General features: G+C 40.8%; 1 protein-coding gene across 4 annotated transcripts in view; it reads left to right on the forward strand.

The window, feature by feature from the left end:
* Window positions 1-6,656: 6,656 nt before the first annotated feature.
* The window catches only part of LOC134843959 (syntaxin-binding protein 1-like), a 274,291-nt gene continuing 257,656 nt past the window's right edge, over window positions 6,657-23,291 (forward strand). For all 4 annotated transcript variants that reach the window (XM_063860344.1, XM_063860347.1, XM_063860357.1 and 1 more), the window contains exon 1: window positions 6,657-6,668. The gene's annotated coding sequence lies outside the window, so the exon portion shown is untranslated. The remainder of the gene's footprint in view (window positions 6,669-23,291) is intronic.

A 23,291-nucleotide genomic window follows, 5' to 3' on the forward strand; every position in this document is an offset into this window, starting at 1 on the left:
GGGCGATTCGACAGTGACAGTTAGGCAACCGAATTGGGTTATTGAACGAATCCGGAGGGGTATAAAAAATTTACTACACTCTTTACTACTTGTATAAAACTCATATTTTTTTTCAACCACCAAATTGTTTATCAACGAACTAATTTTCAGATCAAAATTCTGATTTTTTAATCCCCCAGAAAAACGAGATTATTGAGATATCTCTCATTTTCCTTTTTTTATAAAAATTTTTTTAATTTTGACACTCAGCGTACCATTTTTCAAAATTTTGAAATCATAAATACCGTTCTTAAAAAAATTTTTGAAAATTTTTACTTACCCCGATAGAGATTATTTTTCCGATAACATACACTAGTGAGTCGACAGTTTTTAGAACCTTCTGACCAGTAACCCTTCTTACGTCCCGGAGAAATTGAACTTAACGAGTTTGATTTGGTGTATTCAACAATCCAGCGGGGTCCAATTTTTATTGTTTTTTTTTCAATTTCTCCGATCCTAATCCGGAAAGGTCCTCTTTTTCGAACGCACTGAGAGGGGGCAACGCCTCGCCAAACAGGAAGGTTCCCAATCCCATAGTGTCCCCAATCCGGGAAGATCCTAATCCGAAAAGGTCCTCTTTTTCGAACGCACTCAGAGGGGGCAACGCCTCGCCAAACAGGAAGGTTCCCAATCCCATAGTGTCCCCAATCCGTGAGGATCCTAATCCAGAAAAGTCCTCTTTTTCGAACGCACTCAGAGGGGGCAACGCCTCGCCAAACAGGAAGGTTCCAAATCCCATAGTGTCCCCAATCTGGGAGAATCCTAATCCGGAAAAGTCCTCTTTTTCGAACGCACTCAGAGGGGCAACGCTTCGCCAAACAGGAAGGTTCCCAATCCCATAGTGGCCCCAAACCGGGAGGATCCTAATCCGGAAAAGTCCTCTTTTTCGAACGCACTCAGAGGGGGCAACGCCTCGCCAAACAGGAAGGTTCCCAATCCCATAGGGTCTTTTTTCACTAATACGGAAGGGTCGTAAAATTTCAAACGTACACGGAGGAGTCCTCGTTTTGCCAATCCGGAAGGGTCCTTATTCGCCAATCTAGAAGGTTCTTGACTTTTCGAACATATCCGGAGGGGTCCCCATCTTTCCAATACGGAAGGGTCCCATTCGCAAGGGTCCTTGTTCGCCAATCTGTTAGACCCTAACTGTTCGATCGTACGCGGATGAGTCCCCAACTCGCCAAACAGGAAAGTTCCCAGTCCGGAAGGGTCCTTATTCGCCAAACCGGAAGGGTTCTAATTTTTGAAAAAACCCGGAGGGCTTCACATTTCGTCAATCCGGAAGGATCCCAATCCCAAAGGGGTCTTAATTGCCAACCTGAAAGGGTCCTGTTTTTCCAACGCACCGGGGGAGTCCTAATTTCGCCAATCCGGACGGTCCGTTTTTGCTGATCCTGAAGGGTTCTAATTTTTCGAACGTATCACGAGGGGTCCTCATTTTGCCAATTCGGAGAGTTCACAATCCCGATAGATCCTTATTCGCAGATCATCAATTAGAACCTTCACCGCTATTGAATGTAAACTTAGAAGTGGAAAAATCAGAAGAACAACCCTTCAAAAATACGGAATTTGCCACGGAAAGGCGGAAACAGAACATTTAGTAGTATTAATTGAAATGATTGGGATATTAGGAGACTTAAGCGGATGATTTGAGCGTCCATGACACTTGACAGTTTGATTTTCGCAAAAACTGAAGCGCGAAAATCAGAACAACGATCTTCGCTGCCACATATGAAACAGTTTTTGAAAACGGGCAGTGCGAACGTGAACCACGATCGACCAATTAAAGACAAAACAATCCCACCGTGTTGTGACGATTATGCAGCTACAACCGCTACCCATCCCATCTACAATCGCTTTTTGCCATACTTCACCAATTGGGAAAGCTACTACCTTTCCTGGTAGCGAAGAAGGCGCTTCTTCAGTGAACTAAAAAAATCCGGTAGGGTCTCTTATTGAACTGGAGAACTATTTTTTAAACAATTTTAGCTTCATGGTATGGCCTGAACCAAAAAAAATATCAAACTTTTTTTTCAGATCGTGAGACGCTAAGATTGGAGGGCAAGGGTTAATTCTTTTTTGATGGATGGGATGATTTCCTTTCCTCTACAAAATTAATAGTAATATAGTAACTTTGTAATGATCGCGTATCAATCCTGTTTATGAACAACCTTGTGGTCTTTCGATACTGAAACTCAGCCATGAGCTCTCTTTATTCACTTGTAATTTAGGTTATTTCGCGCAAATCAGCTGATAGCCCATTGTTAGTAACAATTTTGTCGACTCAATGTACTGAGAACCATTTTGAATTTGATATTGCAGAGACGGTCAATAGCACGTAAAGCTCTACTTTGACCCTGGCCAATTGTTTCAGGACTTAGTTTTTTTCCGTCGTTATCAACTTCGGACGATTTTTGAATATGTGTTTTTATGCCACTCTTGGGTGTTTTATATTTTATCATGACTTGCAAAATCGTTAACTGAAGCCTCAACGTCAAACGGAGGCTCACAACAAGGCTTCAAACGACAAATAGAAGGGTGGTTCTAAACACAAAACCTCCCAGATTCTTTGAAATGGTTTTTCAATCTAGTTAACACCAAAATTTCACGTACCGTAAAGGATGGAGATATAGGCCGTCTTTTCGTTCTTTAAAGGTTATTTGACCAAAAAATTAAAGATATACAATAAACCAAGCAAAACTAAAGTTTAAACAAAAAAGCCAAAAAACAAAATATAACCAAAAAAACCAGAAAGACAGAAAAAAATTAATATCAGTAGTGAATATCTTTCCTGACGAGACGCGATCCGACTTTGTTGCTTATTTTGTGTTTTTTTATTTAGTTATGTCAAACCTGATTTTAGCGATCAACCTATAGAGTCCTCTTTTAAACCAGTACTGTAGGGTTATTTGAGTAATTAATCACGTTAATGCTATGTTTCCATCGAGCTGGAAGGGTCAAGTGATTGAAGAGGAAGAACAATCCAACAGTGCAAAGAGCAGCCTAAAAGGAATTAGGACAAGACCAACCGACTAATGGATATCCTCAAGCATTTTTGAATCTTTTTTGGTGCAAGAAGTACAATATCACTCTGTGGGCGATTCGACAGTGACTGCTAGGCAGCCGAATTTGGTTATTGAATGAATCCGGAGGGGTACAATAAATTTACTACACTTTTTACTACTCGTATTAAACTCATATTTTGTTTTTCAACCACCAAATTGTTTATCAACCAAATTTTTTTACAATTTTGACTTTAAAAACACCGTTTTCAAAAAAAATTTGAAACTTTTTAGTTACCCCATAGAATATTTTTCCGATAACATACACTAGTGAGTCGACAATTTTTAGAACCTGCTTACCAGTAACTCTTCTTACGTCCCGGAGAAATTGAACTTAACGAGTTTGATTTGGTGTATTCAACAATCCAGCGGGGTCCAATTTTTTATTGTTTTTTTTTTCAATTTCTCGGGCCAAATAATTTTTTATTGAGATCAAATCAGTAGCTCATAGGCCCAAGGGACAAGCTTTGCAGAAAAACGGAGCGCAACCTGTAAGAGTCGAAAACTTCTGAGTTTAGATGAAAGACGTTTCGTTTTTTAACTCAAAAACCACTTTTTGAGTTATTTTGGTATCAAAGGATTTGATTTATTTTAGTATCACTTAATCAGAAAAATAATTAACGCACAAACGATTTATTCTTTTTTTGACAAAACACCCTAGAAAAGTTTTTGAAAGACCCAATCCTGAAATTATTTTATTTGTCATTCTGGAAGAATGAACTTTTCGATCGTACCTGGATGGGTCCCATTTCACCAACCAGGAAAGTTGCCAATCCGGAAGATTCCCTTTCGCCACTCCTGAAGGGTCCTTATTTTTTGAACGTACCCGGAGGGCTCCCCATTTCGTCAATCCAAAAGGGTCCCAACCTGGAAGGGTCCGTAATTGCCATTCTGTAAGGTCCTGTTTTTCGAGCGCACCCGGTGGGCACCATTCCGCCAACCCGGTAGGATCCTAATCCGGAAAGGTCCTCCTCTTTCGAACGCACTCAGAGGGGGCAACGCTTCGCCGAACAGGAAGGCTCCCAATCCCATAGGGTCCTTTTTCACAATTACGGAAGGGTCGTAAAATTTCAAACGTACACGGAGGAGTCCTCATTTTGCCAATCCGGAAGGGTCCTTAATCGAGAAGGTTCCTGACTTTTCAAACATATCCGGAGGGGTCCCCATCTTTCCAATACGGAAGGGTCCCATTCGCAAGGGTCCTTGTTCGCCAATTTGTTAGACTCAAACTTTTCGATCGTACGCGGATGAGTCCATCTTTCGCCAAACAGGAAGGTTCCCAGTCCGGAAGGGTCCCTATTCGCCAAACCGGAAGAGTTCTAATTTTTTGAACTAACCCGGAGGGCTTCCCATTTTGTCAATCCGGAAGGGTCCCAATCCAAAAGGGGTCTTAATTGCCAACCTGAAAGGGTCCTGGTTTTCGAACGCACCAGGAGGAGTCCTAATTTCGCCAGTCCGGAGGGTCCTTTTTTGCTGATCCTGAAGGGTTCTAGTTTTTCGAACGTACCACGAGGGGTCCTCATTTTGACAATTCGGAGAGTTCACAATCCCGATGGGTCCTTATTCGCAGATCATCAAATAGAACCTTCACGGTTTTGAATGTAAACGTAGAACTGGAAAAATTAGAAAAACAACCCCTCAAAAATACGGAAAGTTGCCACGAAAAGGCGGAAACAGAACATTTAGTAGTATTAATTGAAATGATTGGGATATTAGGAGACCTTATGGGATGATTTGAGCGTCCATGACACTTGACAGTTTGATTTTCGCAAAAACTGAAGAGCGAAAATCAGAACAACGATCTTCGCTGCCAGATATGAAACAGTTTTTGAAAACGGGCAGTACATACGTGAACCACAATCGAGCAATTAAAGACAAAAGAATCACGCCGAATTGTGACGATTATGCAGCTACAACCGCTACCCATCCCAGCTACAATCGCTTTTTGCCATACTTCACCAATCGAGAAAGCTACTACCTTTCCTGGTAGCGAAGAAGGCGCTTCTTCAGTGAACTGAAAAATTTCGGTAGGGTCTTTTATTGAACTGGAGAACTATTTTTTAAACATTTTTAGCTTCTTGGTATGGCCTGAATCAAAAAAATATCAATTTTTTTTTCAGATTATGAGATGCTAAGATTGGAGGGCAAGAGTTAATTTTTTTCTGATGGATGTGATGATTTCCTCTACTCTACAAAAACAATAGTAATATAGTAACTTTGTAATGATTGCGTACCAATCCTGTTTTATGAACAACCTTGTGGTTTTTCAATACTGAAACCCAGCCATGAGCTCTTTTTATTCACTTGTGAGTTAGTTTGCGCAACTCAGCTGATAGCATATTGTTAGTAACAATTTTGTCGACTCAATGTACTGAAAACCATTTTGATATTGCAGAGACGGTCAATAGCACGTAAAGCTCTACTTTAACCCTAGCCAATTGTTTCAGGACTTAGCTTTTTTCCGTCGTTATCAATTTCAGGCGATTTTTACATATGTGTTTTTATGCCACTCTTGGTTGCTTTTTAATGTATCATGACTGGCAAAATCCCTAATTTACCATCTTACCATCTCAAACCTTTGGCAAAACCCTTAAGCTATCTTAATACCTGGGAAATCTATTCCCATCTTAATACATAGCCAGCGGTCTCGCAAATGTATTCCTGTCTTAAAACATGGAAGATCGCCGGGATCCCCCACCTCTGCTCACTCCTCTACTGCTGAAAACCAGAATGGTGGTTCTAAACACGAAAACCTTCGGATTCCTTGATTGATTTTTTTACCTAATTACCACCAAAGTTTTACGTTTGGTAAAGGTTGAACGAATTAGCCGCTTTTTTGTTCCTTAACGTTATTTGACGAAAATGACTCAAAGATATATAAGAAACAAAACAAAAAATAGTATCCAACTTTCTTGTCTGTTTTGTGAAAAATATATATTTCATTATACTTGCTTGTTACGATCAATCTCAAAACAGTACTCTAGCGTTATATGAGTAATAAGTGGGTTAATGCTAAATTTCAATCGATCCGCAAAGTTGAAGTGGTCGAAGAAGAAGAGCAATCCAGTAGTGCAAGGGGCAGCAGGAAGTGTCAAATGATTGAAGAGGAAGAACAATCCAACAGTGCAAGGAGCAGGAGCAGCAAAAAGTGCATTATGACAACAACAAACAACTGATGGGTATCCTTAAACAATTTTTTTATCATTTTAGGTACAGAAAAAGTGATAGCAATCTGTTCGATTCGACAGTGACTTCACAGAAATTACTTCTCACCGATTTGCAAGCTTCCAAGTTAGGCACCCTAATTCGGTTATAGAACATATTCGGAGGTGTTTAATAGTTTTACTCCTACTTATACTACCCGTAATAATACTCCCATACTGTTTTTCAACCAAATAGTCCATCAACGAAACAAGTTACCGACCAAAGTTTTGTAATTTCAATCCCCAGAAAACCCGAATATTAAGCTATCTCTGTTTTTTGTATTTATAAAAAGCGCTAAATTAGTAATAAACATCGTACGTAAATTAAATTAGTAAATAAGTTAGCAATTCAAAACTTATTAAAACTAACCTGGATACCTCAAGAAGAAACTGAGTAACACGTTCCAATTTTTTTCTAGAATTTTTGATATTAGAAACACCCCTCAGAAAGAATATTTTCGAAACTTTCAAGTTATCACTAAAGAGATTATTTGTCCGATAACATACACTGATGAGTCGACAGGTTTTAGAACCCGTTACCAGATCCCAGAACAAATGAACTGATCGAGATTGATTTGGTGGAAGCACCAATCTGGAGGGGTCCATTTTCTATTGTTTTCTCTTATTTCTTCGACCAAAACCTTCTTAATTGAATTTTCTTTTGCGCTGAACTATGAAATTTTAAGTCTTTTGAGTTAAAAGCCGTAGCTGATAGGTCTAAGGGACAAATGTTGCTGAATCTTTGAGCGCAACTTAGAAGAGTTTAGAGGAAAGACATTTCTTTTTTTAATTTGGGAACCACTAAACAGATTTGGTTCGCTATAAAGATCGCAAATAAAATAAGTTCACACATGAAACAATCATTTCCTGAGATAGAAGACCGTAGAAAATCTTTTTAAAAAATTTCAACAAAAAGTCCGGCTTTGAAGGTAGTCCCTTTCCGATTTAAAGAATTGTTTTCCAAGAGTTTTATACCCCTACAAAAAAAATATTAAAAATCACTAAGGCTTTAAACGTTGTTTTGAACAATAAGGAAGGGTCAGGGTCCTCAAAAAAGCACAAAGAAGACAGATAAATCAATCAAAACACCCCCTCTATGTTAGTTTAAATTGCAAAATAAGCAAAATGCTTAGAGTCAGAGGGATCCAAGTTTAAAATAAACCCTTCCCATTTAGTCCAATTAACGTATAAATAGTTTTACGAGCGTAACAGGAGGTGTCTTGAAACATTCGATCGGTCCTTAGTTTTCCAATCCGGAAGGGTCCCGATTCAGAAAGGAACCAATTTCATTAGCCTGGAAATCTCTTAATTTCCCAAACGTACCCCGACGGGTGCCCATTTTGCCGCTCCGGAGAGTCCCAATCCTGAAGTTTCCTTATTCGCCCCTCTGGAAGTTTTAACTTTTCGAACGTACCAGGAGGAGTCCCCATTTCTCCAATTCGGAAGTCCTCATTTCTACAAAACGGAAGGGCCTCATTCGAAAGAGTCCTTTTTCGCCAATCTGGTAAGTTCTAACTTTTCGATCGTAGGAGGATGCGTCCCCGTTTTGACGAACAGGAAGGCTCTCAATCCGGATGGGTCCTTTATAGCCAAATCGGAAGAGTTCGAATTTTTTGAACATACCCGGAGGGCTTCCCTTTACCAAATACCACTAATCAACGAACCAATTTTCGGATCCTAATTCTGATTTTTCAATCTCCCAGAACGAGATTATTGAGATATCTCTAATTTTTTTTTTATACATTTTTGTTTATTTTGACATTAGAAACACCGTTCTTAAAAAAAATTTGAAACTAAATACCTAAATACTTACCCCGATAGAGATCATTGAGTCGACAGTTTTTAGAACCTACCAACAAATAACCCTTCTTACGTCCCGGAGAAATTGAATTTAACGAGTTTGATTTGGTGTAATCAACAATCCAGCGGGGTCCATTTTTTATTGTTTTTTTTTCGTTTTCTCCGGCCAAATTTTTTTTTATTGAGATCAATTCAGTATCTGATAGCCCAAGGGACAAGCTTTGCAGAAAAACGGAGCGCAACCTATAAGAGTCGAAAACTTCTGAGTTTAGATGAAAGACGTTTCGTTTTTTAACTCAAGAACCACTTAACGGATTTGATTTATTTTAGTATTATTTAATCAGAAAAATAATTAACGCACAAACGAATTATTCTTTTTTTGACAAAAACACCCTAGAAAAAAACTTTCCGAAAGTCCCAATCCTGAAATTATTTTATTCGTCATTCTGGAATGTTTAACTTTTCGATCATGCCCGGATGGGTCCCCATTTCATCAACCAGGAATGTTCCCAATCCGGAAGAGTCCCTTTTGCCAATCCTGAAGGGTCCCAATCGGGAAGGGTCCGTAATTGCAAATCTGTGAGGGTCCTGTTTTTCGAGCGCACCCGGAGGCACCATTCCGCCAATCCGGGAGGATCCTAATCCGGAAAGGTCCTCTTTTTCGAACGCACTCAGATGGGGCAACGCCTCGCAAAACAGGAAGGTTCCCAATCACATAGGGTCCCCAATCCGCGAGGATACTAATCCGGAAAGGTCTTCTTTTTCGAATGCACTCAGATGGGGCAACGCTTCGCCAAACAGGAAGGTTCCCAATCCCATAGGGTCCTTTTTCACCAATACGGAAGGGTCCTTATTCGCCAATCTAGAAGGTTCCTGACTTTTCGAACATATCCGGAGGGGTCCTCATTTCTCCAATACGGAAGGGCCTCAAACGAAAGGGTCCTTTTTTGCCAATCTGGTAAGTTCCAACTTTTCGATCGTACGCGGATGCGTCCCCGTTTTGCCGTACAGAAAGGCTCCTAATCCAGATGGGTCCTTTATAGCCAAACCGGAAGTGTTCGAATTTTTTGAACATACCCGGAGGGCTTCCCTTTACGTCAATCAGGAAGGGTCCCAATCCCAAAGCGGTCTTAATTGCCAACCTGAAAGGGTCCTATTTTTCGAACGCACCAGGAGTCGTCCTCAATTCGCCAATCCGGAAGGTCCTTTTTTGCTGATCCTGGAGGTTTCTAAATTTTCGAACGTACCATGAGGGGTCCTCGTTTTGCCAAATCGGCGAGTTCACAACCCGGCTAGGTCCTTGTTTGCAGACCTGGAAAGATCCAAAATTAGAATCTTCGCCTCTATTGAATGTGAACGTAGAACCGGAAAAATCAGAAAAACAACCCTTCGAAAGATCATGAGACGCTAAGATTGGAGTTCAAGGGTGAATTATTTTCTGATGGGTGAGCTGATATCCTTTACTCTACAAAAACAATAGTAATATAGTAATTGTGTAATGATCGCGTACCAAATCTGTTTTCTGAACAACCTTGTGGTCTTTCGATACTGAAACCCAGCCATGAGCTCACTATATTCACTTGTAAGTTAGGATAAATTGTGGAACTCAGCTGATGGCCCATTGTTAGTAACATTTTTTTCGTTTCAATGTACTGAGAACCATTTTGAATTTGATATTGCAGCGACGGTCAATAGCAAGTAAAGCTCTGTTTCAGGACCTAGCGTTTCGTCGTTATCAACTTTGGACGTTTCTTACGTATGTGTTTTTATGCCACTCTTGGGTGCTTTATAATTTATCATGACTGGCAAAATCCTTAACTGAAGTCTCCACGTAGAACGGATGCCCACAAAAAGACTTCAAACGACAAATAGAAGGGTGATTCTAAACACAAAAGCCTCCCAGATTCTTTGACGTACCGTAAAGGATGGAGGTATTGGCCGTCTTTTCGTTCTTTAGAGGTTATATGACCAAAAAATTTAAAGATATACAAAAAACCAAGCAAAATTAAAGTTTAAATAAAACACCGAAAAAAAACAAAGTAAAACCGAAAAAACCAAAAAGACAGAAAAAAACTATCAGTAGCGAATATGGTTCCTGACGAGACACGATCCGACTTTTTTGCTTATTTTGTGTTTATTAATCTAGTTGTGTCAAACCTGATACCAGTAACCCTTCTTACGTCCCGGAGAAATTAAACTTAACGAGTTTGATTTGGTGTATTCAACAATCCAGCGGGGTCCAATTTTTAGTTTTTTTTTCATTTTCTCCGGCCAAAGAAGTTTTTTTTTTGAGATGAAATCAGTAGCTGATAGACCCAAGGCACACCACACGCTTTGCAAAAAAACGGAGCGCAACCTATAAGAGTCGAAAACTTCTGAGTTTAGATAAAAAAGTTACCGGATTTGATTTATTTAACGGATTAGAACCACCTAACGGATTTGATTTATTTTAGTATCACTTAATCAGAAAAATAATTATCGCACAAACGATTTATTCTTTTTTGACAAAAACAACCTAGAAAATTTTTTTGAAAGACCCAATCCTGAATTTATTTTATTTGTCATTCTGGAAGGTTTAACTTTTCGATCGTACATGGATGGGTCCTCATTTCACCAACCAGGAGAGTTCCCAATCCGGAAGATTCCCTTTTGCCAATCCTGAAGGGTCCTTATTTTTTGAACGTACCCGGAGGGCTCCCCATTTTGTCAACCCAAAGGGGTCCCAATCAGGAAGGGTCCGTAATTGCTTATCTGTAAGGGTCCTGTTTTTCGAGCGCACTCGGTGGCTACCATTTGCCAATCCGGGAGGATCCTAATCCGGAAAGGTCTTCTTTTTCGAACGCACTCAGAGGGGGCAACGCCTCACCAAACAGGAAGGTTCCCAATCCCATAGGGTCCCCAATCCGGGAGGATCCTAATCCAGAAAAGTCCTCTTTTTCTAGCGCACTCAGAGGGGGCAACGCTTCGCCAAGCAGTAAGGTTCCCAATCCCATAGGGTCCTTTTTCACTAATACGGAAGGGTCGTAAAATTGCAAACGTACACGGAGGAGTCCTCATTTTGCCAGTCCGGAAGGGTCCTTATTCGCCAATCTAGAAGGTTCCTGATTTTCGAACATATCCGGAGGGGTCCCCATCTTTCCAATACGGAAGGGTCCCATTCGCAAGGGTCCTTGTTCGCCAATCTGTTAGACTCTAACTTTTCGATCGTACGCGGATGAGTCCCCAAATCGCCATACAGAAAGGTTCCCAATCCGGAAGGTTCCTTATTCCCAAACCGGAAGGGTTCTAATTTTTTGAACTTACCCGGAGGGCTTCCCATTTCGTCAATCCGGAAGGATCCCAATCCCAAAGGGGTCCTAATTGCCAACCTGAAAGGGTCCTGTTTTTCGAACGCACCGGGAGGAGTCCTAATTTCGCCAATCCAGAGGGTCCTTTTTTGCTGATCCTGAAGGGTTCTAGTTTTTCGAACGTACCACGAGGGGTCCTCATTTTGCCAATTCGGAGAGTTCCCAATCCGGAAGACTCCCTTCCGCCAATCCTGAAGGGTCCTTATTGTTTGAACGTACGCGGAGGGCTCCCCATTTCGTCAACCCAAAAGGGTCCCAATCGGGAAGGGTCCGTAATTGCCAATCTGTATGGGTCCTGGTTTTCGAGCGCACCCGGTGGGCGCCATTCCGCCAATCCGGGAGGATCCTATTCCGGAAAGGTCCTCTTTTTCGAACGCACTCAGAGGGGGCAACGCTTCGCCAAACAGGAAGATTCCCAATCCCAAAGGGTCCTTTTTCACCAATTCGAAAGGGTCGTAAAACTTTAAACGTTCACAGAGGAGTCCTCATTTCGCCAATCCGGAAGGGTCCTTATTCGCCAATCTAGAAGGTTCCTGACTTTTCGAAAATATCCGGAGGGGTCCTCATTTCTCCAATACGGAAGGGCCTCAATCGAAAGGGTCCTTTTTCGCCAATCTGGTAATTTCTAACTTTTCGATCGTACGCGGATGCGTCCAAGTTTTGCTGAACAGAAAGGCTCCCAATCCGGATGGGTCCTTTATAGCCAAATCGGAAGTGTTTGAATTTTTTTAACATACCCGGAGGGCTCCCCTTTACGTCAATCCGGAAGGGTCCCAATCCCCAAGGGGTCTTAATTGCCAACCTGAAAGGGTCCTGATTTTTTTCGAACGCACCGGTAGGCGTCCTCAATTCGCCAATCCGGAAGGTCCTTATTTGCTGATCCTGGAGTTTTCTAAATTTTCGATCTTACCATGAGGGGTCCTCATTTTCCCAAATTGGCGAGTTCACAACCCGGCTAGGTCCTTGTTCGCAGACCTGGAAGGATCAAAAAATAGAACCTTCACCTCTCTTGAATGTGAACGCAGAACCGGAAAAATAGGAAAAACAACCCTTCAAAAGATCATGAGACGCTAAGATTGGAGGTCAAGGGTGAATTCTTTTCTGATGGATGAGGTGATATCTACTCTACAGAAACAATAGTAATATAGTAGTTGTGTAATGATCGCGTACCAAATCTATTTTCTGAACAACCTTGCCATGACCTCACTATATTCTCTTGTAAGTTAGGTTAATTTGTGCAACTCAGCTGATAGCCCATTGTCAGTAATAATTTTGTCGACTCAATGTACTGAGAACCATTTTGAATTTGATATTTCAAAGACGGTCAATAGCACTTAAAGCTCTACTTTGACCCTAGCCAATTGTTTCAGGACTTAGCTTTTTTCCGTCGTTATCAACTGATAGTTTTTATACATATGTGTTTTATGCCACTCCTGGGTGCTTTTTAATATATCATGACTGGCAAAATCCTTAACTGAAGCCTCCACGTAGATCGGATGCTCACAACAAGGCTTTAAACGAAAAATAGAAGGATGATTCTAAACACAAAAGCCTCCCGGATTCTTTGAAATGGTGTTTTAACCTAGTTAACACCAAAATTTCACGTACCGTAAAGGATGGAGCTATTGGCCGTTTTTTCGTTTTTTAAAATTTATATGAACACAAAATTAAAGATATACAATAAACCAAGCAAAACTAAAGCTTAAGCAAAAAAGCCAAAAAACAAAATAAAACCAAAAAAGCCAGAAAGACAGAAAAAAATTAATATCAGTAGCGAATATCTTTCCTGACGAGACGCGATCCGACTTTCTTGCTTATTTTGTGTTTATTTATTTAGTTATGTCAAACCTGATTTTAACGATCAACCTATAGAGTCCTTTTTCAAACCAGTACTGTAGGGTTATTTGAGTAATTAAGCACGTTAATGCTATGTTTCCATCAAGCTGGAAGGGTCAAGTGATTGAAGAGGAAGAACAATCCAACAGTGCAAGGAGCAGCCTAAAAGGCATTAGAACAAGACCAACCGACTGATGGATATCCTTAAGCATTTTTGAATCATTTTTGGTGCAAAAAGTACGATATCAGTCTGTGGCGATTCGACAGTGACAGTTAGGCAACCGAATTTGATTATTGAATGAATCCGGTGGGGTATAATAATTTTATTACTCTTTTTACTACTCGTATTAAACTCATGTTTTGTTTTTCAACCACCAAACTGTTTATCAACGAACGAATTTCAAAATCAAAATTCTGATTTTTCAATCCCCAAGATTATTGAGATATCTCTAATTTTCCTTTTTTTATACAATTTTTTTTAAATTTTTCCTGACACTCATCGTACCATTTTTTAAAATTTTGAAATCATAAATAAGGTTCTTAAAAAATTTTGAAACTTTTTACTTACCCCGATAGAGATTATTTTTCCGATAACATACACTAGTGAGTCGACAGTTTTTAGAACCTTCTGACCAGTAACCCTTCTTACGTCCCGGAGAAATTGAACTTAACGAGTTTGATTTGGTGTATTCAACAATCCAGCGGGGTCCAATTTTTATTGTTTTTTTTACAATTTCTCCGGCCAATGAAATTTTTATTGAGATCAAATCAGTAGCTGATAGGCCCAAGGTATAAGCTTTGCAGAAAAACGGAGCGCAACCTATAAGAGTCGAAAACTTCTGAGTATAGATAAAAACGTTTCGTTTTTTAACTCAAGAACCACCAAACGGATTTGATTTATTTTAGTATCACTTAATCAGAAAAATAACTATCGCACAAACGATTATTTCTTTTTTTGACAAAAACACCCTGGAAAAATTGTTGAAAGACCCAATCCTGAATTTATTTTATATGTCATTCTGGAAGGTTTTATTTTTCGATCGTACCTGGATGGGTCCCCATTTCACCACCCAGGAGAGTTCCCAATCCGGAAGATTCCCTTTCGCCAATCCTGAAGGATCCTTAATTTTTGAACGTCTCCGGAAGGCTCCCCATTTCGTCAACGCAAAAGGGTCCCAATCGGGAAGGGTCCGTAATTGTCAATCTGTAAGGGTCCTGTTTTTCGAGCGCACCCGGTGCACCATTCCGCCAATCCGGGAGGATCCTAATCCGGAAAGTTCCTCTTTTTTGATCGCACTCAGAGGGGGCAACGCTTCGCCAAACAGGAAGGTTCCCAATCCCATAAGGTTCTTTTTCACTAATACGGAAGGTTCGTAAAATTTCAAACGTACACGGAGGAGTCCTCATTTTGCCAATCCGGAAGGGTCCTTATTCGCCAATCTAGAAGGTTCCCGACTTTTCGAACATATCCGGAGGGGTCCCCATCTTTCCAATACGGAAGGGTCCCATTCGCAAGGGTCCTTGTTCGCCAATCTGTTAGACTCGAACTTTTCGATCGTACGCGGATGAGTCTTCAATTCGCCAAACAGGAAGGTTCCTAATCCGGAAGGGTCCTTATTCGCCAAACCGGAAGGGTTGTAATTTTTTGAACTTAACCGGGGGGCTTCCCATTTTGTCAATCCGGAAGGGTCCTAATCCCAAAGGGGTCTTGATTGCCAACCAGAAAGGGTCCTGTTTTTCGAACGCACCGGGAGGAGTCCGAATTTCTCCAATCCGGAGGGTCCTTTTTTGCTGATGATGAAAGGGTTCTAGACCCAATCCTGAGTTTATTTTATTTGTCATTCTGGAAGGTTTTACTTTTCGATCGTACCAGGATGGGTCCCCATTTCACCAACCAGGAGAGTTCCCAATCCGGAAGATTCCCTTTCGCCAATCCTGAAGGGTCCTTACTTTTTGAACGTACCCGTAGGGCTCCCCATTTCGTCAACCCAAAACGGTCCCAATCGGGAAGGGTCCGTAATTGCCAATCTGTAAGGGTCCTGTTTTTCGAGCGCACCCAGTGGAAACCATTCCGCCAATCCGGGAGGATCCTAATCCGGAAAGTTCCTCTTTTTCGAACGCGCTCAGAGGGGGCAACGCCTCGCCAAACAGGAAGGTTACCAATCCCATAGGGTCCCCAATCCGGGAGGATCCTAATCCGGAAAAATCCTGTTTTTCTAACGCACTCAGAGGGGGCAACGCTTCGCCAAACAGGAAGGATCCCAATCCCATAGGGTCCTTTTTCACTAATTCGGAAGGTTCGTAAAATTTCAAACGTACACGGAGGAGTCCTCATTTTGCCAATCCGGAAGGGTCCTTATTCGCCAATCTAGAAGGTTCCTGACTTTTCGAACATATCCGGAGGGGTCCCCATCTTTCCAATACGGAAGGGTCCCATTCGCAAGGGTCCTTGTTCGCCAATCTGTTAGACTCTAACTTTTCGATCGTACGCGGATGAGTCTTCAATTCGCCAAACAGGCAGGTTCCTAATCCGGAAGGGTCCTTATTCGCCAAACCGGAAGGGTTGTAATTTTTTGAACTTACCCGGGGGGCTTCCCATTTTGTCAATCCGGAAGGGTCCCAATCCCAAAGGGGTCTTAATTGCCAACCTGAAAGGGTCCTGTTTTTCGAACGCACCGGGAGGAGTCCTAATTTCGCCAATCCGGAGGGTCCTTTTTTTCTGATGATGAAAGGGTTCTAGTTTTTCGAACGTACCATTGCCAATTTGGAGAGTTCACAATCCGGAAGACTCCCTTCCGCCAATCCTGAAGGGTCCTTATTGTTTGAACGCACGCGGAGGGCTCCCCATTTCGTCAACCCAAAAGGGTCCCAATCGGGAAGGGTCCGTAATTGCCAATCTGTATGGGTCCTGGTTTTCGAGCGCACCCGGTGGGCGCCATTCCGCCAATCCGGGAGGATCCTATTCCGGAAAGGTCCTCTTTTTCGAACGCGCTCAGAGGGGGCAACGCCTCGCCAAACAGGAAGGTTACCAATCCCATAGGGTCCCCAATCCGGGAGGATCCTAATCCGGAAAAATCCTGTTTTTCTAACGCACTCAGAGGGGGCAACGCTTCGCCAAACAGGAAGGTTCCCAATCCCATAGGGTCCTTTTTCACTAATTCGGAAGGTTCGTAAAATTTCAAACGTACACGGAGGAGTCCTCATTTTGCCAATCCGGAAGGGTCCTTATTCGCCAATCTAGAAGGTTCCTGACTTTTCGAACATATCCGGAGGGGTCCCCATCTTTCCAATACGGAAGGGTCCCATTCGCAAGGGTCCTTGTTCGCCAATCTGTTAGACTCGAACTTTTCGATCGTACGCGGATGAGTCTTCAATTCGCCAAACAGGAAGGTTCCTAATCCGGAAGGGTCCTTATTCGCCAAACCGGAAGGGTTGTAATTTTTTGAACTTAACCGGGGGGCTTCCCATTTTGTCAATCCGGAAGGGTCCTAATCCCAAAGGGGTCTTGATTGCCAACCAGAAAGGGTCCTGTTTTTCGAACGCACCGGGAGGAGTCCGAATTTCGCCAATCCGGAGGGTCCTTTTTTTCTGATGATGAAAGGGTTCTAGTTTTTCGAACGTACCATTGCCAATTTGGAGAGTTCACAATCCCGATAGATCCTTATTCGCAGATCATCAATTAGAACCTTCACCGCTATTGAATATAAACGTAGAACTGGTAAAATCAGAAAAACAACCCTTCAAAGTTACGGGAAATTTGCCACGGAAAGGCGGAAACAGAACAATTAGTAGTTTTAATTGAAATGATTGGGATATTAGGAGACTTAAGCGGATGATTTGAGCGTCCATGACATTTGACAGTTTGCTTTTCGCAAAAACTGAAGCGCGAAATTCAGAACAACGGTTTTCGCTGCTAGATATGAAACAATTTTTGAAAACGGGCAGTACGAACGTGAACCACGATCGACCAATTAAAGACAAAAGAATCCCGCCGAGTTGTGACGATTATGCAGCTACAACATTTTCCCATCCCAGCTACAATCGTTTTTTGCCATACTTCACCAATTGGGAAAACTACTACTTCTTCTGGTAGCACAGAAGGCGCTTCTTCAGTGAGCTGAAAAAATCCGGTAGGGTCTCTTATTGAACTGGAGAACTATCTTTTTAACATTTTCAGCTTCTCGCTATGTCCTGAGTCAAAAAAAAACATCAAACTTTGTTTTCAGATCATGAGACGTTAAGATTGGAGGGCAAGGGTTCATTCTTTTCTGATGGATGGGATTATTTGCTCTACTCTACAAAAACAATAGTAATATAGTAACTTTGTAATGATCGCGTACTAATCCTGTTTATGGACAATCTTGTGGTCTTTCGATACTGAAACCCAGCGATGAGCCCTCTATATTCACTTGTAAGTTAGGTTAATTTGCGCAACTCAGCTGATAGCCCATTGTTAGTAACAATTTTGTTGACCCAATGTACTCAGAACCACGTTTAATTTGCTATTGTAGAGACGCAATAGCACGTAAAGCTCTAATTTGACGCTAGCCATTTGTTTCAGGATTTAGCTTTTTTCCGCCGTTATGAACTTCGGACGATTATTACATATGGGTTTTTATGGCAGTCTTGGGTGATTTTGTTATATTAAAATTGGCAAAATCCTTTCCGATTTTCAAAAAGGAGAATGGATGCTCGCAATTAGGCTTTCAAACGACAAATAGGAGAGTGACTGTAAACACGAGAGCCTCCCGGATTCTTTGAAATGGTTTTTTAAATTAGTTAATACCAAAATTTCAAGTACCGTGAAGGATGGAGGTTTTGGCCGTCTTTTCGTTCTTAAAAGGTTATATGACCAAAAAATTTAAAAATAAACATTTAACCAAGCAAAAATAAAGTTTTACCAAAAAAACTAGAAGAAACAAAATATAACCAAAGAAACTAAAAAAGAAAAGAAAAAAAACAGTAGAGAATATGTTTCCTGACGAGACGCAATGCAATTTTCTTGCTTATTTTGTGTTTATATGTTTAGTTATATCAAACCTGATTGTAACGACCTACCTATAGTGTCTTCTGTTGAACCAGCACTGTAGGGTTATTTGAGTATTTAAGCATGTTAATGCTAAAATTCCATCAAGCTGGAAGGGTCAAAATAAAGAAGAGGAAGAACTATCCAACAGTGTAAGGAGCAGCAAAAAGGTCACTAGGACAACAACAATCGACTGATGGATATCCTCAAATTTTTTTAAATCATTTCCGGTAGAAAAAGTACGATATCAGCCTGTGGGCGATTCGACAGTTAGGCATCCGAATTCGGTTGTTGATTGAATCTGGAGGGGTATAATCCTACTAATACTACTCGTATGTAACTCATATTCTGTTTTTCAACCAAATTGTCTATCAACGAACCAATTTTCAGATCAAAATTCTGATTAACAAGCCCCAGAAAAAAGATAGTAACGTTTGACTAAGGAATTTTACGTTGTTTGAACAATTAGGAAGGGTAAGTGTCCTCAAAAACAGCACAAAGACGACAGATAAATCAGGTAAATCACCCCTTCCAGATAGTTGAAAATACAAAATGAGCAAACTGCCTAGAGGCAGAGGGACCCAAATTTAAAAGAAACTCTTCCCAGTTAGTTAATTTTACTTATAAACAGTTTAACGAGCGTAACTGGAGATGTCTTGAAACTATCGACCATGCCTGGAGGTATTTTAGTTGTTCAGCTTTGGATCTGAGATTTCGCTATTCACTTTGACAGATTGGGACCTGTTTGATAGATAACATTTCAATATTGTGATCAAATTTCTACCTACTCCGTTTGTGAAATGCTTCATCAAGAGATCACCGTAGTCAACACGGTCGAACGCTTTATTCAAGTCCGTAAAAACGGTCTCCATATCACTCGCTTCATCCTGACTTTTCTAGGCTATCTGTAAGAAAGTTAATAGCTGTAAGACCGTGGATTTATTCTTCCAAAACCCATGTTGTGAACTATGAAACATAGGTGATAGATGTTTGTATAATCTCCTAAATATGATACAGTCAAATGTTTTTGAAACTGTACAAAGAAGGGGACGGGTCTATAATTTTCAATGTCACTATTATTGTCTTTTTTATGAATTGGGTTGATTATAGCTGCTTTCCAGTAGTCTGGAAAACGCCTAGTTTGATTAATTTTAGAAAATAATTCATAGATAGAATGAGATAGAGATGCTTGTGTTTTAGTGAACAGTACAGGCGGTAAATCGTCGGGGCCTTTATTTTTATTCCTGTTCAACTATTGAATACTTCACGTATCTCGAGCTCAATAAAAGTAATTGTATCAAGGACTGTATTAGAATCAGGCTCGGGTGGTTCTGAAAACGTACACGATTCAATGTACACAGAAGCAAAAATTTCGAAAATAATTCTGCTTTTAATGGATCGGTATCGGCGGTCTCATTTTTGTACTTCAGTATACCTGGTAAGCTTGACTTTTGAAAAACTTTAAAGTAATTAAAAAATTTTCTCGCTGATCGCTCTGACGCAGGAGACTGTTCATAATCGGCTTTGTCCATTTCGGCGTTCGTTTCTGTCTGTTCAATTAAGTGCAAAACTTTTGGATGAGACTCCGTATATTTCTTTCGAGCTGTATGTAAGCGTTTATTAAGATTCGAAGTCGATTGAATTATCCAGGGCGTCAAGGGTGATCTATGTTTAGTGCGCTTCGGAATACATTTTTTAATAAGCGAGGATAACCAGTTTTACCAATGATTTAGTATCACATTTACATTTGACCAATAGTTAGTGTCAAAAGGGTTTTCTAGTAATTGCTCATTGAGTAAATCGTAATCACCGTTGCAATAACTAAATATGGATTCTTTAATAAATTTACGACGCTTAGGATCCGATAACTCTACGTTGAAAGAGATTTCGACCGGATAATGGTTAGAAAGTTTTCCCAATTTATGGTTACTGTCTAAGGTATGAACATCTGTTACATAGATTTTATTGCTGGTGAAGATCAAATCGAGAGTACCAGTTGAAGCAGTATTAAAATTATTTTTTTAATGAACTTCAAGACTGCCTATTTCTACCAAAAATGATATTTCGGTTTCTTTATTTGATGACATGTTGCACCAATTTTTTGAGGGTTAATTGAAGTCACCATAAATAAACAAATCACAGTTCTTCCGCAATTTATTTATGTCTTCAAACAGGTTATTAATTTTGCTTGGTTTCAGAGCATATTTGCTATTTGCAGGCGATAGATAACAAGAGACAACAAGCAATTTCTGTTTATCTAGCTTAATGTAGCATGCTACTGCCGCTCCGTTGTTATTAAAACTAAAATGTGCAGGTTCTGACATTAGGCCTATCTTCACGCCAATTTATGTTCCGCCGTGAGATGTTGATTGCAGCGAAGATCTTCTGTTTGGTAGAAAACAGTTGTAATTTCCAAGAAAAATCTCGGATTCGCGGATTTCATTTATTAGCCATGTTTCAGACAGGCAAATAATATCAAAGTTCTTTAAAATTATACTGTTTGAAAAAATTTGTCGCCTTTTTACTTTGAATAAACTTCTTACATTGTAACAGAGTGCTCCTAATTCTCCGGTTTTGATTGGTAGTCAATCAGTGCAATTTACTGCTTGGTTTTTTCCAGATATAATACGTTATTTCCGATTTTTATATCCTTTGCTTCGTTTCCGCCGTCGAGTATGTGCCAGTCGGTCATATCTGGAAGTTTGACCTTGAAGGACACAAAAATACGTGATTTTGAGTGAAGTTTCATTTTTCAAAATTTCGAATGGAGCCTGTCATGCTCAGTTTTCTCGCACCAACTGAAAAGACAAAGTGAAAAATCAGAACGACCGAATTTGCAATTGCGGGAAAATACTTAAGAAAACAGCAGGAAATTGCTATTCGCAATTTCCAGATACAAAATAATACACGAGTAGAGCCGTCTTGTCCTGAAATAGGAAGAGAGATAATCACGAGAAGAGAGAATAACCATTCGAACCGAACCAGAGTGAACCTTCAACGGAAAGGTGGACAGCTTGAGTGTCCCAATGGTTCAGACAAAAACTCCAATTCTAGAGTCAAAACTTATTTCTGTTATCAAAACTGATTAGTATTGAACTTATCTAGTTATCTTATTTAATTCTCGAGTTGCTTATCAATTTAATTACTCCCTGTGCTTGAGTGCATCAACATGTGAGTCCCTAATTTAATTTTCTCGAGTGTGTTTTATGATTGTTATGTTGAGATAAGGCGAGTTTTAGGTTGATTCATCTGAAGTGGATCAAAGTTCCACTGTCCAATAAAAAGTAACTTAACGGATTGTTCCGACCCTGTTTTTAACGGCGTTTGTGTATTTTGGGTATTTCGAGACCTAAGTATGGGGACGTTCTTATTTTCTAGAGTGGGGGGATATTTTGGTAGTAGCCTTTAAGCTGTAACGGGTTCTAGTCTCATGTCGCAAGCAAACCGAATTGGCTCCGACCCTTCTTGAGGTGGAAAAACACAAGAGATAGTGTCCATGACTCTTGAGCCAATGGTTATAGGGCCTATTTTTCTTAAGCCTCATATGTGACCGAAGTAGGCGACTCTTACATAGTGTTTTTATGGCGCTCCTGGGTGTTTTTACGACATCCTGACTACGGAGTCGAACCCACTTGACACAGCTCCTGGCTGCATGCCCATTCTAGAGTACCGGTGGTACGGTTCAGCGGGAACGTGTAAACCTTCCGGAGTACCTTGATAGCTTTTTAAAGAAAAGTTGAGAAAACTTCCTGGTACGCTCTCCGAAAGAGGCCTAGCTAACCGAGTAAGGGGGGGGGGGGGTAACTAGGGGGACAAAAACACGAGCAAAAAGACAAAAAGCGAAACAAAAACAAGAAAAAAAATATAGAAAAAGGAACAAAAACCATAAAACGAAAAGACAGTGACTTTGATACCGGATCATTTGGATCAAACCTTTATATTAATTAAATAGTATACCCATACTGTTTTATAAGACCGATCGTTTCGATCAATCTAGCGATTTAAACCAGTGACTTCAATAAGGTGCCCGAGTGGGGGGCGTTGTTAAGGGTTTTCAGATAGATTGCAACCTAGCCGGACCACTAGGAGACTTGACTGGAAAAGGTGACCAGCCGAGTGGGAAAGTGGTTCACAAGGATCGAACCGGACCACTAGGAGACTTGACTGGAAGAGGTGACCAGCCGAGTGGGAAAGTGGTTCAGAAGGACTGAGCTGAACCCACTGGAAACTTGACTGGAAGAGGTGACCAGCCAAGTGGGAAAGTGGTGCTACTGTCAAGTGCAGAACAGAGACAACCAGCACAGGATCACTACAAGAGGACGCACAGGGGTGTTCTCAAGTTGGGCAACGGATATCGTTAGAATCCACATTACATTATAGGAGATAAGTGTATAATTGGATAAGCGGAGCCCCATTGTTTTGAGGAAATTTTTACACAAGCAGGCCTGGAAACAGGTCTACGGCTTTCTCTCGAGAGGTTTAGCACCCGGCGCTTAAGGGATTTTTCGGCTTAAGAGGGGGGCTAAAGAAGGGCGAGGTTAGAAGGGGGGCTGGTTAAGTTAGAGGTTAACGGTTGTAAATTGTAAAAAGGGGGGACACGTTAGAGTAACTAATTGTTCGGCATAGTCGATTTAGTTACATTAGATACTTACACGCGTTGGTTATAAGAAGCGGATATCCAAATTTAAAATCAGGTTAAGGTAGGTACCCTGGTTGGATCGGTAGGGGGGAACGGACATAGACAGTTTTTGTGATACCCTATAAGATCGCTAGCAGGGGGGAGGAAAACGCGTGGCAATCGGGTACCAGACATTTTTTCGGACAAAGATTGACATCGGTCAACCTTGAATTTCAGGAGAAATCATCCATCTGTTTTTGAAATTTTTTCCAGTCTAAATATTTACGTTTTGGTGAGAATTTGTTGTTGGTATTTTAACGAACAGGTGATCACAAGATACCTGCGGGGAACTTAGGGTTT

The sequence above is a fragment of the Symsagittifera roscoffensis genome, chromosome 1, assembly GCF_963678635.1.
Source record: "Symsagittifera roscoffensis chromosome 1, txSymRosc1.1, whole genome shotgun sequence".
NCBI classification, from domain to species: Eukaryota; Metazoa; Xenacoelomorpha; order Acoela; family Convolutidae; genus Symsagittifera; species Symsagittifera roscoffensis.